General features: G+C 46.0%; 1 protein-coding gene across 2 annotated transcripts in view; it reads right to left on the bottom strand.

Annotated features, from left to right (window-relative positions):
- The window catches only part of Pced1b (PC-esterase domain containing 1B), a 130,486-nt gene that overhangs the window by 91,189 nt on the left and 26,720 nt on the right, over nucleotides 1–12,577 (bottom strand). The window contains exons 3-4 of one of the 2 annotated variants that reach the window (XM_029548261.1): nucleotides 8,892–8,964; nucleotides 6,281–6,346 (exon numbers count right to left, since the gene is read on the bottom strand). The gene's annotated coding sequence lies outside the window, so the exon portion shown is untranslated. The remainder of the gene's footprint in view (nucleotides 1–6,280; nucleotides 6,347–8,891; nucleotides 8,965–12,577) is intronic. The other variant, XM_029548262.1, reaches the window with a different exon arrangement.

Below are 12,577 nucleotides of genomic sequence, written 5' to 3'. Positions count from 1 at the left end.
TTTTATGTGTATGAATGTCTTGCTCACATGTATGGACGTGAAGAGGGGGGCTTGATCCCCTGTAACTGGAGCTACGAGGAGCTGTAAGCTGTCATTTGGATGCTGGAAATCAAACCCAGGTCCTCTGCAAGAACTACTGCCTTTAAAAACAAAAGGCTGTCTCTACAGCCCCACTGTGTTTGTTATTCGTTTGTTTAACATTTGCTTATTTACCTTGTAGGTAGGGAAGTGCAGGTGCCTTAACACATGAGTAGAGGTCAAAGAGCAACCTGCAGAAAAGTTTCTTCTCTCAGTCTACCATGTGGGTCCAGGAATCAAACATAGGTCCAGGAATTTGGGTTATCAGCTTGGCAGCAGGCATCTTTACGCACTGAGCCATCTCAGTCAGCCTGGATAGACATTTATAGTCCACTGATTTCATAGATGATTGAGTAAACAATCATCCGTTAAAGTGGGCCTTCCTGTAGCCCTACTGTGCTCGCCTGACAAACTACAAAACTCACTTTGCATTTAAATACAGGTTAGATGTATCCCCAGAGTGGAGATGGGAGAAGAGGCTGCTGCCTGGGATTAGCGAGTCATGTGACCAACCACGCACGATTAATTCACTCCCACCCTGATCAACTACTTCTTGCCTCAGCCAAAAGCTCACAATACCGCTTCATCTATGAACCTTCAGAGGAGTGGAAAATGCAGGAAGGTTTAGAAATGATTTCAGCCTCTAGCAAGCATTTCCAGGCCAAGCACTGAGCCCAGTTATCAATCCCATTACACCACGTGGGAAAATGGAAAGATCACAGAAGATCCTAGGTTAAAGATCATAGCAGAGCTTGATCTACTGCCCTGATTTAACAGATTTTAGAATCTTAGTGATGACTGTTAAGAGGAATATCAAGACCATCGCACGCAGCAAGGCCCATTCCTCCTGCACATGAGGACTATCTGTGAAATTGTTTTTTTCCATTTTTTTTTTTTTAAGTATCAGTATTTAATTCCTAACTCAAAGGGACTTTGATTTAGCAGACTTGAGTTGCCTTTTTTTTCCCCCCTAAAGAAAATTTAAAATCATCTTTAAAAAGTTTTACAAGCACTTCCAACGTGTAGCTAGGGCTGACCATCACTGACACGGCCCAGTCGCTTCCCAGTCCCCATCCACCAAGAACGAAAAGACAGACAACTGGCTGCCAGTGGCAGAGTGGCCGGTGGAAGCACGCAGCAGCAGGGATTTCTAGAATTCTAAACTGAGCATGCTAAACACTTTGGAACTTCCCTTCTTCAAAAGCCGGCCACACATGCTGGCTGCGCCACAGCGTGTCACGTGATCTCACTGGAACCAGAGCAGGCTTGAGCTGAGGTGAATGGCAAATGATAAAGCTTAGATTTTATTTCTAGGTTTGAGTCTCGATGAATCCAAAAGATGAAAGAGTTCCATCTAATGTAAGGAATCTTCCGAAAAAAGACAGATTAAATGTGTGTGTGTGCTGAGAGACACTGCACAGCTGTAAAGCTAAACAGATGAACCAACTAACCAACTAACGAACTAACTAGCTAAGTAACTAACTAACGTGGGGTCCTGAACCAACTCTTAAAACGATTCCGTTTTGTTAAGTAACAGAATTCCAAGAGAACACGCAGCTGGATGATAAATGCAGAAGATGTTTAATCTCACCAGAGATCAGGGAAATGGGAAACAAACTATAATTTATTGAATTAACAGAAAGTAAAATACTGATCCAGCAAAACAAAGATGGGAGGAAAAGGATAATCTGGGGTACACTGGGGGACTGTGCTGTTTCAGCATCAGGAATGTGTAGGTACAAAGGATTCTGGGAGAGGAAGTTGATAGAAAACATTCTTCCCCTTCATCACCCTTACAACTGACTTTCCCGTGAAACTGCTAAATCAACAGAGCTAGGTCCTTGTTCAGGACGCCCACAGTTCCCACATCAGTTCTGGGGAGCCCAGCAGGACTTGAGTTGCTTCCCTTGCTATCTGCCCTTGCCCTTCCCCAGAGCCATCAGCAGACTCCACAGTTCTCAAGCTGGAGACCACGAAGCTTACCTACCCCACCCCGTACCACCCCTGGTAGCCAGGACCTGGCCAGCTTGGCTGCTAGACATCACCACATCCTGAATGCTCACTGTCCAAGCAGCGTCTCATTTTCTCATACTGATCCTGACCTCAAACAACCTCACAAGGCGATTATTCTTCTTGTTTTACTTTTATATCTAAGTAACCGAGATTTGAGGGAAGTTAAGTGGCTTTCCTGAGGACACCCCGGAGGCCTGCAACAGAAAGGGTCCTGATTTTTCTTGCTTGAGAGTATTCTTTGTATTGAAGAGAGAAGTCTTCAGAGTGAAATACAGTTTCTAGCAGTTTCCCCCTCCTAGGAGACAGACCCTAAACAGACATCTGAGAAACTGCCTCAGGGTTGGAGGCTAGCCCAGGTCAGGGGTCTCTGGGAAGCCAACTAAAGGCTGGAGGCTAGCCCTGGCCAGGGGACTCCAGCACTAGGCTGAATCCCAAGGCCTCGCTCCTTTCTGTTCTGAGGTATTTCATCCTGCTCTGCCAGGTCACTGTCTGTCTGTCTGCATGTTGGGTCTCATGCTAACCGTGGTACACATCATTGGAGAGAGAAGGTCCTGCTCCTAGAGAGCCCGTCTACCAGGATCCAGCAGACACTGGGCCTATGTCAGGGGCCCTCTGTGATAGTTAATAATGACTGTCAATTTGACAGGCTCTAGCATCACGTAAGAGAGGAGCCTCTGGCCATATCGACGGGGGAGCAGATTGACTAGGTTAATTGAGGTGGGAAGGCCCATCCTAAACATGGCTGGCACCATTCCATTCCGAGGGCTGCGGTGCTAGACTGAATAAAATGGGGAAAGCCAGAGGAACATCAGCATCTCTCTCATCTGACGGTGGCTGCAGTGGCTATGTGACCAGCTGCCCCAAGCTCCTGCCCTCATGGCTTCCCTGACACGATGGGTGCACCCTCACACCATGGACCAAAACAACCTCCCTTCTTTAAGTTGCTTTGTCCATTACTTTGTTATCTTCCCCCGAGCTCTGGATTCGGCTCACTGCCTTCTGATTCTTCTGAGAAACTGAGAAAACCCTGAACAAGTCTACCTCCGTTTGCCCTTATAAATGTGGGCCTTTCCGGCTGCCTTCTATCAGAGGAGCTGCAGAAGGGGAGAGAGCCTCCTCTCGCTTCCGGCAGAGTGTATCATGGCCCTGTGCCACAGATCAGTCTGGAAAGGCAACTTGGTAGCCCACAGAGATTGGTAAGCCTGACCCCACCAAGATTCCAGCCTCTTGATCCAATCACAGCTGCATCTTAACAAGTGACCCAGGACCCAAGCATCAATCAATCGAAATGTTAGAGCCTTTCATTAACACGAGTTGATAATGAAAAATAGGAAGGCTGTCACTTCCCGTCCCTAAATTCAGAGACTCAGGGCACAAGGTATCACTAGGAATTGTCTCAAGGAGACCAACCAGGAAAATAAGAGCCTCCGTGGATGCCGTGTAAGGATTTCCTAGGCAGCTCTGCCACTGGTAAGTTCTCTATCATGAGAAACATTTATACTCACATGCTCGATTTCTGTGTCAACATGGAGTTGCCATTAGCAAATAACGGCAATGACTCAAAGTCGCTACAGTGGGTATAAGAATTTAAAGTCTCCTATACCCCAACCGCAGAAAAAGCCACAGAGGACTGGTCCTGGGGATGCCTGAGGCTGGAGCGTCTGCTTTGGGAGTCTGTACCGGTCTCTCATCTCTGCCTCTCTGCCTACTGCTTTGTTCTGAGTTGAGGAGTTGGAGAAAGGGTTATCCTAGAAACAGCAGGCTAGACTTTCGTCTATTCCACACCCAGCAACCTCTCAGACCTGGTAGGAAAATTCTGGAGGAGTCAAACTGGCTTCCTCTGGACAATGTGACCTTCTCTGATAACTGAGGTGGGCTTTGTTACCATGGAAACCAGGGAGACCTGGGGCTAGAGTTGTAGCTTGCTGTCAGAGTGCTTGACTGGCAAGTGCAGAGCCGTGGTTTCTATCTGCAGCTCTGCATAAAACGAGTGAAGCTGGCCCACGTTGGTATTTCTAGGGCTCAAGAGGTAGAGGCAGGAGGACCTGAATCGCAAGGCCATATATACTATGTACAATGTACTAAGTACTGTGTACAAGGTACAACATACCATGAACTATGTACAATGTGCTATGTACTGTGCACTATGTACTAGGTACTGTGTACTGTGTATGATGTACTTTGTACAAGGTACTGTATACAACGTACTATGTACTATGTACAGTAGACTGTGTACAATGTACTATGTACAATATACTATGTACTGTGTACTAAGTACTGTGTACTGTGCACTGTGTACTATGTACTGTGTACTACTGTACTACATACAATGTACTATGTACTGTGTACTATGTAGTGTGTACTATATACACGAGTCCCAGGCTCAAGAAGAGGGGTAGTAGAGAATGAAAAACATATTATAATTCTACTTCCCAGGATTTGCTCGGCGTCCATCACAATGCTGGAATCCAGCATATCCTTTCAAGTAACTGGAAAAAGAACCACCTTTCGTCTCAATGCAAAACCCAGTAAAAGTGAGCACTGGGAGACTGCGAGGCTAGAACCATCAACTAAAAAACACTGTGAGGAAGAAAAGGGAAATCAGGCAGTTGGAAGCTCCAACCGGCCCCACTGTTAATGGCTGCCCAGGGAATGCGCTCGGTGAACCGGCAATTTCAAAGGATGAGGCTGATGGCCAAGCATTAAAAACTGAAGATGTCATAAAATGAACTGTGTCTAGCTAATTCTAAAGTGCTGAGTGTTTGCAGGAAGGGTCAACATGAATACTGAATGAAGGGCAGAACCAAGCTTGGGAGACTGGCTACCCACCAACGCATTTGTTTGATCCAATTTCAAGATGGAACGGCCATCAGGCCAGGTACCCAGACAGATCACTTAGGTGGCCTGTGCTTAATGAAACGGGTCTAAAGAGAATCGCGTTGCGTGAGCACTTTCTGGCTTCTGCTAAAACCCTCTATCTTTTGGAGACTCAGTTGCACAAGTCCTTGCTTTGTGTATGTTTTACAGGACATCTGTCAGTGTCTCCAGATGACGCTCTATAAGTGTGTCCTGACAACTTCCTGTGTCCTTGACAGGTCAGGCCTCTGAAGTGGTGGGAGAAGAATCTGCAGGAGAGCGGGTGGGTTCTGGGGCCTCCCTTCTCAGTAAGAGGGAGAGGAAGGGGTGCCACAGAGAGAAGGCTGCTGCTGCCTGGGGGCAAGCACACAAAGAGGGCCTAGATGTTTGCCTGAAGTAGACAGGCCATTTCTCATGGGTGAAAGACAGTGAGAAGTGAGTGTGACAGAGAAGGAAAATTTACAGAATGGATTCTCTTCTCTTACAGCTTTACATGGGCAGAGAGGGAGAACTGTATGGAAGGGTGTGTCCCACAGTCTTCTGTTGCTGTGCAGATGCCCAAGAAAAACTATTTAAAGGAGAAAATATTTATTTGCATTCACGGTCTCAGTCCAGAGTGGGAAATCACAGTAAGGGTGTGCTTACCCTAATGGCGGAGTTGCTTACCTAATGGCGGCCAGGGAGAGGGGAAGATAAGGGGTGGGGGGGGGGTAGAGGGAGAGACAGAGAAACAGAGACAGGAGAGGCAAGGCACAAGGTTAAGGTCCCAGCGACCTATTCCCTACAGCTCAGTCTTACCTCTTAAGCTTCCAGAACCTGATAAAATAGCATCACTAGCCACGGAGCCAGGCCTTCAACACACAACTGTGGTAGCAGGGAGAACAGAACAGAGGCGCATGGGTGCCCTGGCAGAGGAGCTCTCTCAAAGATAGAGAAGGGATTCCTGAGGGCAGGGACTGCTGGACTCTCTGGATGTAGGCTCCCTGTCTCCACGAGGTGAGCCAGAGAGAAGCATTTGCTGACACTTCTACATGGGATTCACCCAACCCTTAACAGCACCAAGCGGCTGCTGGGGCTGCCTGAGTTCGACTCTTTCCCATAGGCACCTCTTTCCTTCCCTCTGGGTCACTCACACTCTTGAGTCTTCAAAAACATCATCAATAGGAGGCTTACATCACAGCTAGCTAATTCTGAGAACGGAAGTGTAATGCTTGCAACAAGGAGAGATGGAATGAACGCGCTCCCCACCCCTCCCCGTTTTAAAAGTGTTTTACGTCATCTCTCCTATTTCAGCCATTGGTCATCCAGGACTCTCGCAAGTGCAGATTCTTACCTTCTAGCCGCGAATCAAACCCGAGGCTCTGGGTGGAGGCTTTACGCGGCCGCCCTGCTCAGTCCTCTGAAACATGATACAGTGAAATAGAAGTTGTCTGGGTTTGGTTCTCTGACGGTGATATATATACACTGTTCAACTGAAAAAAATCATACAACGTTCCAACTTTTCCACCACGCAATGCTTTCCAGAGACTAGGAGCGTTTCCACCCACGGCTGAGGATGTGAGGTCGCTATGAGACCCGCCGCCCTTGTGTGCGAGCATCCGATAGGCACCGGCGTTTTGGCCCCTTCTGGTCACCACTGCTCTCTTCCCCTCCGACACTCATTTCTTGTAGGAACAGCTTCTAGATGATGGTTTCCTGACTTCCTTGTAAAGGAGCAGCTTATTTTCCCTACAGAAGTCTAAGGTTGAGCATTTTGAGTAAAATAATGAACAACACAGCAAAATCTGGGCCCAGTTCTGAGCGGTAATGGCCACGGTTTTCCATATAACCAATGACCTAGTCCAACGCGCCTTACTGCGTTACCACGGCCTTGCTCCTGTCTTTTTCCTGTTAAATTATCTTGGCCACTCTTGTAACCATAGCAATGTGCACTAAGGTTTGTTTTTGTTGTTTTTGTTGTTTTTCTTTTAGAAATTCTGCTTTTGCTCTCTACCATCTATAATGACTGACATCATGATAAATCCCAAGACCATGGTCCAATCCCCATTCCTCTTCCCGCTGGCCAATCGGAGCGCTTCTAGCCACCATCGCTCCCAACTGGAGCCAGTTTCTGTGCCCTATTCCAGACCCGGATATATTGCTTCCTTACTAAATCACCCTTCCACTTCCCCTTGTCAGTCAAATTTCGAGTCCTTTGGAGACTCAGCCTAGACCTGCCCTTTCCCTTAGAGAAGGTTCCATGTCTTTGTTCAGCAAAAGAAAGGAACTACTAAGACACGTGTCTGTGTCCATAGAGGACCAGGGCTTTCTCAGCAAGGTTGAGCACCCTGCTAGTTGGAACGAGTTCAAGGACCCTCAAAAAAAAAACAAACAACAAAAAAAGATGTTAGATGAAACTGGAGTCAGAGGTAGGGCCTGACCCAACTGGTCCCTGCAAAATAGTCCTGGGGTGGTCTAGGCCGAGTGGGCTTCTTGTAACAAGGACAAGTTAAAGGAGGGATTCGGTGATGGATGGAGTCTGGCAGAGAGTCTGATCATGCCCTGGAGTCTGATGTGGGTGGCTCTGTCTCCCGTCCACAAGGTGGCCTTTGGGGTCACATCTGCCCTCTTTTTATTTTCTGTAGCTTCAACCTTTTATCATAATGGAAAGGTTTGGTAGAAGTTGGATTTCCTAACACCCTAGGGATCTGGGTTTTTATGGGGGGGGGGGGCTAAGATAATTTACCCTTAGCCTTTAGCCCAGTGAATCAAAGGCAACTTGAATGCCCTGCAAGTGAACACGTGTTTGAGGCGGCCAACCACATTGATCAGTTCATCTGTCTGCATCACCGCGAAGCTATTAGGTGGCATGTGCCAACCGCTGAATGTGTTGTGTTAGGCACGGTTCATTCACTCTGCACCACTTGATGGCACCTCTGCATGTATGCATGTTCACACGCTCTAAGAGAACAGGTATGTCAAATGTTCACTGCTCTTATGGTTTAAATATGCAATGCCCCCACACAAGGCTCATGTGATGGTTTGAATATGCTTGGCCCAGGGAGTAGCACTATTAGGAGGTGTGGCCTTGTTGGAGTAGGTGTGTCACTGTGGGCGTGGGCTTTAAGACCCTCGCCTTAGCTGCTTGGAAAACAGCTTCTGTTTGCCTTTGGAACAAGAAGTAGAACTCTCAACTCCTCCTGCACCATGCCTGCATGGATGCTGCCATGCTCCTGCCTTGGTGATAATGGACTGAACCTCTGAACCTGTAAGCCAGCCCCAATTAAATGTCCTTTATAAAAGCTGCCTTGGTCATGGTGTCTGTTCATAGTAGTAAAACCCTAACTAAGACAGCTCATATTTTCAGTTCATAGTATCCAGACTTTGGTACTATTTTGAAGGCTATGGAACCTTCAGGAGAGTGTTTCTCAAGCTCTCCAGATGCTGTGACCTTTTAATACAGTTCCTCATGCTGTGGTGACCCCCAATCATCAAATTATTTTCACTGTTACATTATAACTGTAAGTTTGCTACTGTTATAAATCATAATGTATTTTCCTTATCTGATATGCGATCCCTGTGAGAGGATTGTTGGACCCTCAAAGGGATGTGAACCACTTTAGGAGATGGGGCCTCTAGGGCAAGAACAGCCCCCCAGGACAGGCCACTGAAGGTACACCCCCTCACTTCCGGCTCAAGTCTACTTGCTTCTGCTTCCTAGTCTACCACGATGTGAGTCTGCTTCATGCTTGAGCTAAGCTACCTCCCCTGCCAAGACGGACAGAGGCCTCTCTGAAACTATGATACAGGTAAACCCTCGGCTGGAGATGTTTTTGCTGAGTGTTGGTCCCGGCAGTCTCTGTGAGTCAGAGCCAGATGTAAAGCGGCGTTATCATATGGTCTCAGTTTAGGCAAAGTACGTTAGCGGATGCGTTCTCACCGTAAGAGGCTAAACTGAAACTCACATGTTTGCTGGTGACCAGCTCTTCAGCACGATCCTCGTAGGGTGTCCTCTGGTATCTGAGGGCCTCTCATTACCTGGAATATGAAAATGGCACACATTTAATTATTCATTTTCCATCACCCTTAATGAGGGGATTAACTGCAGAATGAAACAAAAGGAAATAGTCCGACTTTCAGACTGCCAGGAAGCGATAATTAACTAAAACCTCAAGTCCCTTTAAACAGACAAATGAAAGGGCTTTACTGATCACGAGCGAGCTGCAGGAGTCATCGGGGTCACTAATTGGAGTCGCATAATGGAGCAACGGCCAGGAGACAATAAACACGTGCTAAGAGTATGATCTCTTAATTATGCACACCTGATGTTTCATGTGGAGGGGATACAATGTCACTCTCACGGTGGACGGTGGATGGACGGTGGACAGAGGGACAGGGGAGGGAGGTTGCTTGGCAGGGTGTGGGGGTCAGTTTGATCTCTGAGGCAGAAGAACTGTGGTGAGGTAGAGCTAACGCTAACGGCTTGGATTTCCCTGACTTGGTTTATTAGTCTGACCAAACATTACCATGGCAATGATTCATAGACACACTGCTGCTGCACGGCATGTAAACACAGCCTTCTAATATAGACCTTTGCTGTTACAATGGTCACAAATAGCTTCGAATTACTACTGCTGCACAACCCGGGACCTTATCACAGCTTCTGGCCAAGCAGATGGAGCCGTGTTCCAAGTGTTGCATTAGTACCCGCCTTCCCCAGAGCACTTAATGAGCACACCCTGGTAGGCGTGCCTCAGATGACAGAGAGGCACCTTCTTCGCCCTGTTCTCTCCTAGAATAACACATTTTCCCCCAAAGACCATCAAGTCTTGAAAGTCTTCACATACCAATACTGTGAGACAACATACAAATATATATATATATATATATATATATATATATATATATACTCAAAATATACCAGATCAAGCCACTGTTAATAACTCAAAGAATCGTGGGGATCCAATCAGTCCAATTCCTCTGCCAAAAGTTCAGATCATTTGCCCAGTACTCCCCCCCCCCTTTTTTTTTTTTAAAAAAATCTTTTCTTGGTTTGCTTCAGTTCATTTCCTATTTAGACCCTTCATGGAGTATGTCAGACTTTAACTGTGACCTTACTAGGACATACCAGTGAATACAGGAATGGCAGGCCTTCAAAGCCTTGGGGTTTTTAAAAATTGTGCTTGCTAAACAAACATTTCCCACTTCTCCGTAGCAACCATAGCAACCATCATCTTTGCCATATATGCAGAAATGGCCAGAGGAGAAGCAAGGGAGCTCTGCTTTATTTTAGGTCAGCAACAGTACGCTGTTATTAACTATTTCTTGAATATCTAATGCTCCCAGGCCCAGTATTTCTATATGTAATTGGTAACCATCGCTAACACTCCCAGACCCAGTATTTCTATAAAATTGATAACCTTCTCACCAATCACCACACAGCATGTGTTATTCTGATTTTACAAACCAAGGCTCGGCTCTTAAGGAATTGGCCCGACAGCCCACAGTTCATGGCTGTGGAGTTCAGGCAAGATTTCAACACCAATGCTCTTCAGCGTGAGCCATGGGAAACTGCCAGGAGTCAATTATTTCTTACCCAAACTGACAATTTTATACTTCGACCTAATAAATGTAATATGTTAACCTTAAAAGGAAACCGGTAATCCCCTGACATCACAGAATCTTTCTAAGCTGTCAGTGTGTGGATTGGAGAACCATCTCATACAGTGTTGGGGTGGGGGTGGGGTTGGAGGCAACGGTAATGGAATTTACCCCATCTCTGCATCAAAACAATGGCAAAGCAATGTCAAAAGCCCTTTCTGATGCACCCTCTCTGGGAACCTCCACATGGAATCATGCTTATTAGAGTTTTCCAGGCATTGAACTGATTTCAAGTATTCAAAGCTAATGATGCAAAATATTATTTTGGTAGGCCACTGGGCTAGTACTGTATGAGCAGGTGTGTGGTCAAAGGATAAATTGGAAAGACAGCTTTAACTGCATAGAAACTACGTGGGAGTCAATACTAGAGTACTTTAGAAGGAAGAGACAAATATTTTCTATGTGTTCTCCTTTTGGGAATAATGAGTAAAAAAACTCAAATTTCCATTCAACCCACAGTTTCCTCTATTGACACAGTCAGGATGGAGGAAGTCAAGGAAAGGGGATTCATGGCGATTGCACTGGATATACAATAGCTCCAAGCAATGGGCTCTTAAATGCAGAATGACTGGGATTTTTTTGTGTTGCCTGTCTTTCGTCAAATAAGTCACGGAGTCAGTCAACAAGAATTAAAGTGAGCTACGAAGCCCTGGAGGAACCTTTTTACTGAAAGGAAAGCTGAATCACAAGAGCTTCTCATCAGTGACAACTGCTCAACACACTGGCACCATCACAGTGACCAGCATCAGTTTCTGAATCTACAGCCAGGGCCCATGTCTAGGCGCCAACCCCAGCCAATCACAGTGCAGCTCCAAGTAGTATTTTTCCTCTACCACCTATATGTATTTCCCTTGAAAAGAATACACATAAGCAATTGTGCCCTCAAATTAACATAATAAATAAAACATCCTAGACAGCTATATTTAAGAATCTCCTTATCTGAAACAAAATGGCCAAATAACTTTTAAAGCCATCGTTTTCTTAAATACCAAGCAAAGCTGGGCGTGGTGGCGCACGCCTTTAATCCCAGCACTTGGGAGGCAGAGGCAGGTGAATTTCTGAGTTCGAGGCCACCCTAGTCTACAGAGTGAGTTCCAGGACAGCCAGGGCTACACAGAGAAACCCTGTCTCGAAAACAAAACAAAACAAAACAAAAACAAGCAAAGAGGAAACAGATTCATTGGTACATCCCACAAGTGTTCTCTCCTACCCTCCCTGCTAAGCTTATCTCCCATTTGGAAAGCACTTGATTGATGCAGTGCTAGACTCTGCATGACTCAAGTTTGCAAATCAATACTTTTCATAGGATCCGAGCCATGACAAAGTTAATAGACACTGCACTTTATCACTCGCAAATCAAATAACAAAACTGAAGTGAAGGTGTTTTAAATAGAAGGCTGCCTGGTGTCCTTTCTAATATAATGATGGGTGTATGAAAGAAAAAAAGGAAAATAAGGACCATGACTGAAGGAAGAAAGATGGGTGGATGATGGATGGAGGAGGGAGGATGGATAAATGGATGGATAAATGGATAGATGAGTGGAAGGATGGATAGGTGGATGATGGATCGAAGGATGGATGAATGGAAGGATGGATGAATGGAAAGATGAATGAATGGGTAGGTATATGGAAGGGTAGATGGATGGAAGGAAGGAAGAAAGGAAGGATGGATAGATGGATGGAAGGATGGATGAAAGGATGAATGGATACATGGATGAAAGAACTGATAGGTGGATGGATGGATAGATAGATGAAAGAAAGGAAAGAAGGAAGGAGGATGGATGGATGGATGAATGGTGGATGGAAGGATGAATGAATAGATAGATGAAAGGAAAGAAGGAAGGAAGGATGGATGGATGGTGGAAGAAAGGAAGGAAGGATGGGTGGATGGATGGATGGAAGGATGGAAGGAGGGATGGAAGGATGAATGGATAGATAGATGAAAGGAAAGAAGGAAGGAAGGATGGATGAATGGATGGAAGGATGGATG

This window comes from Mus pahari, chromosome 17 (genome assembly GCF_900095145.1).
Source record: "Mus pahari chromosome 17, PAHARI_EIJ_v1.1, whole genome shotgun sequence".
NCBI lineage: Eukaryota > Metazoa > Chordata > Mammalia > Rodentia > Muridae > Mus > Mus pahari.
Note: the sequence above shows the minus strand (reverse complement) of the source record. Positions and strands in the feature narration are given on the sequence as shown.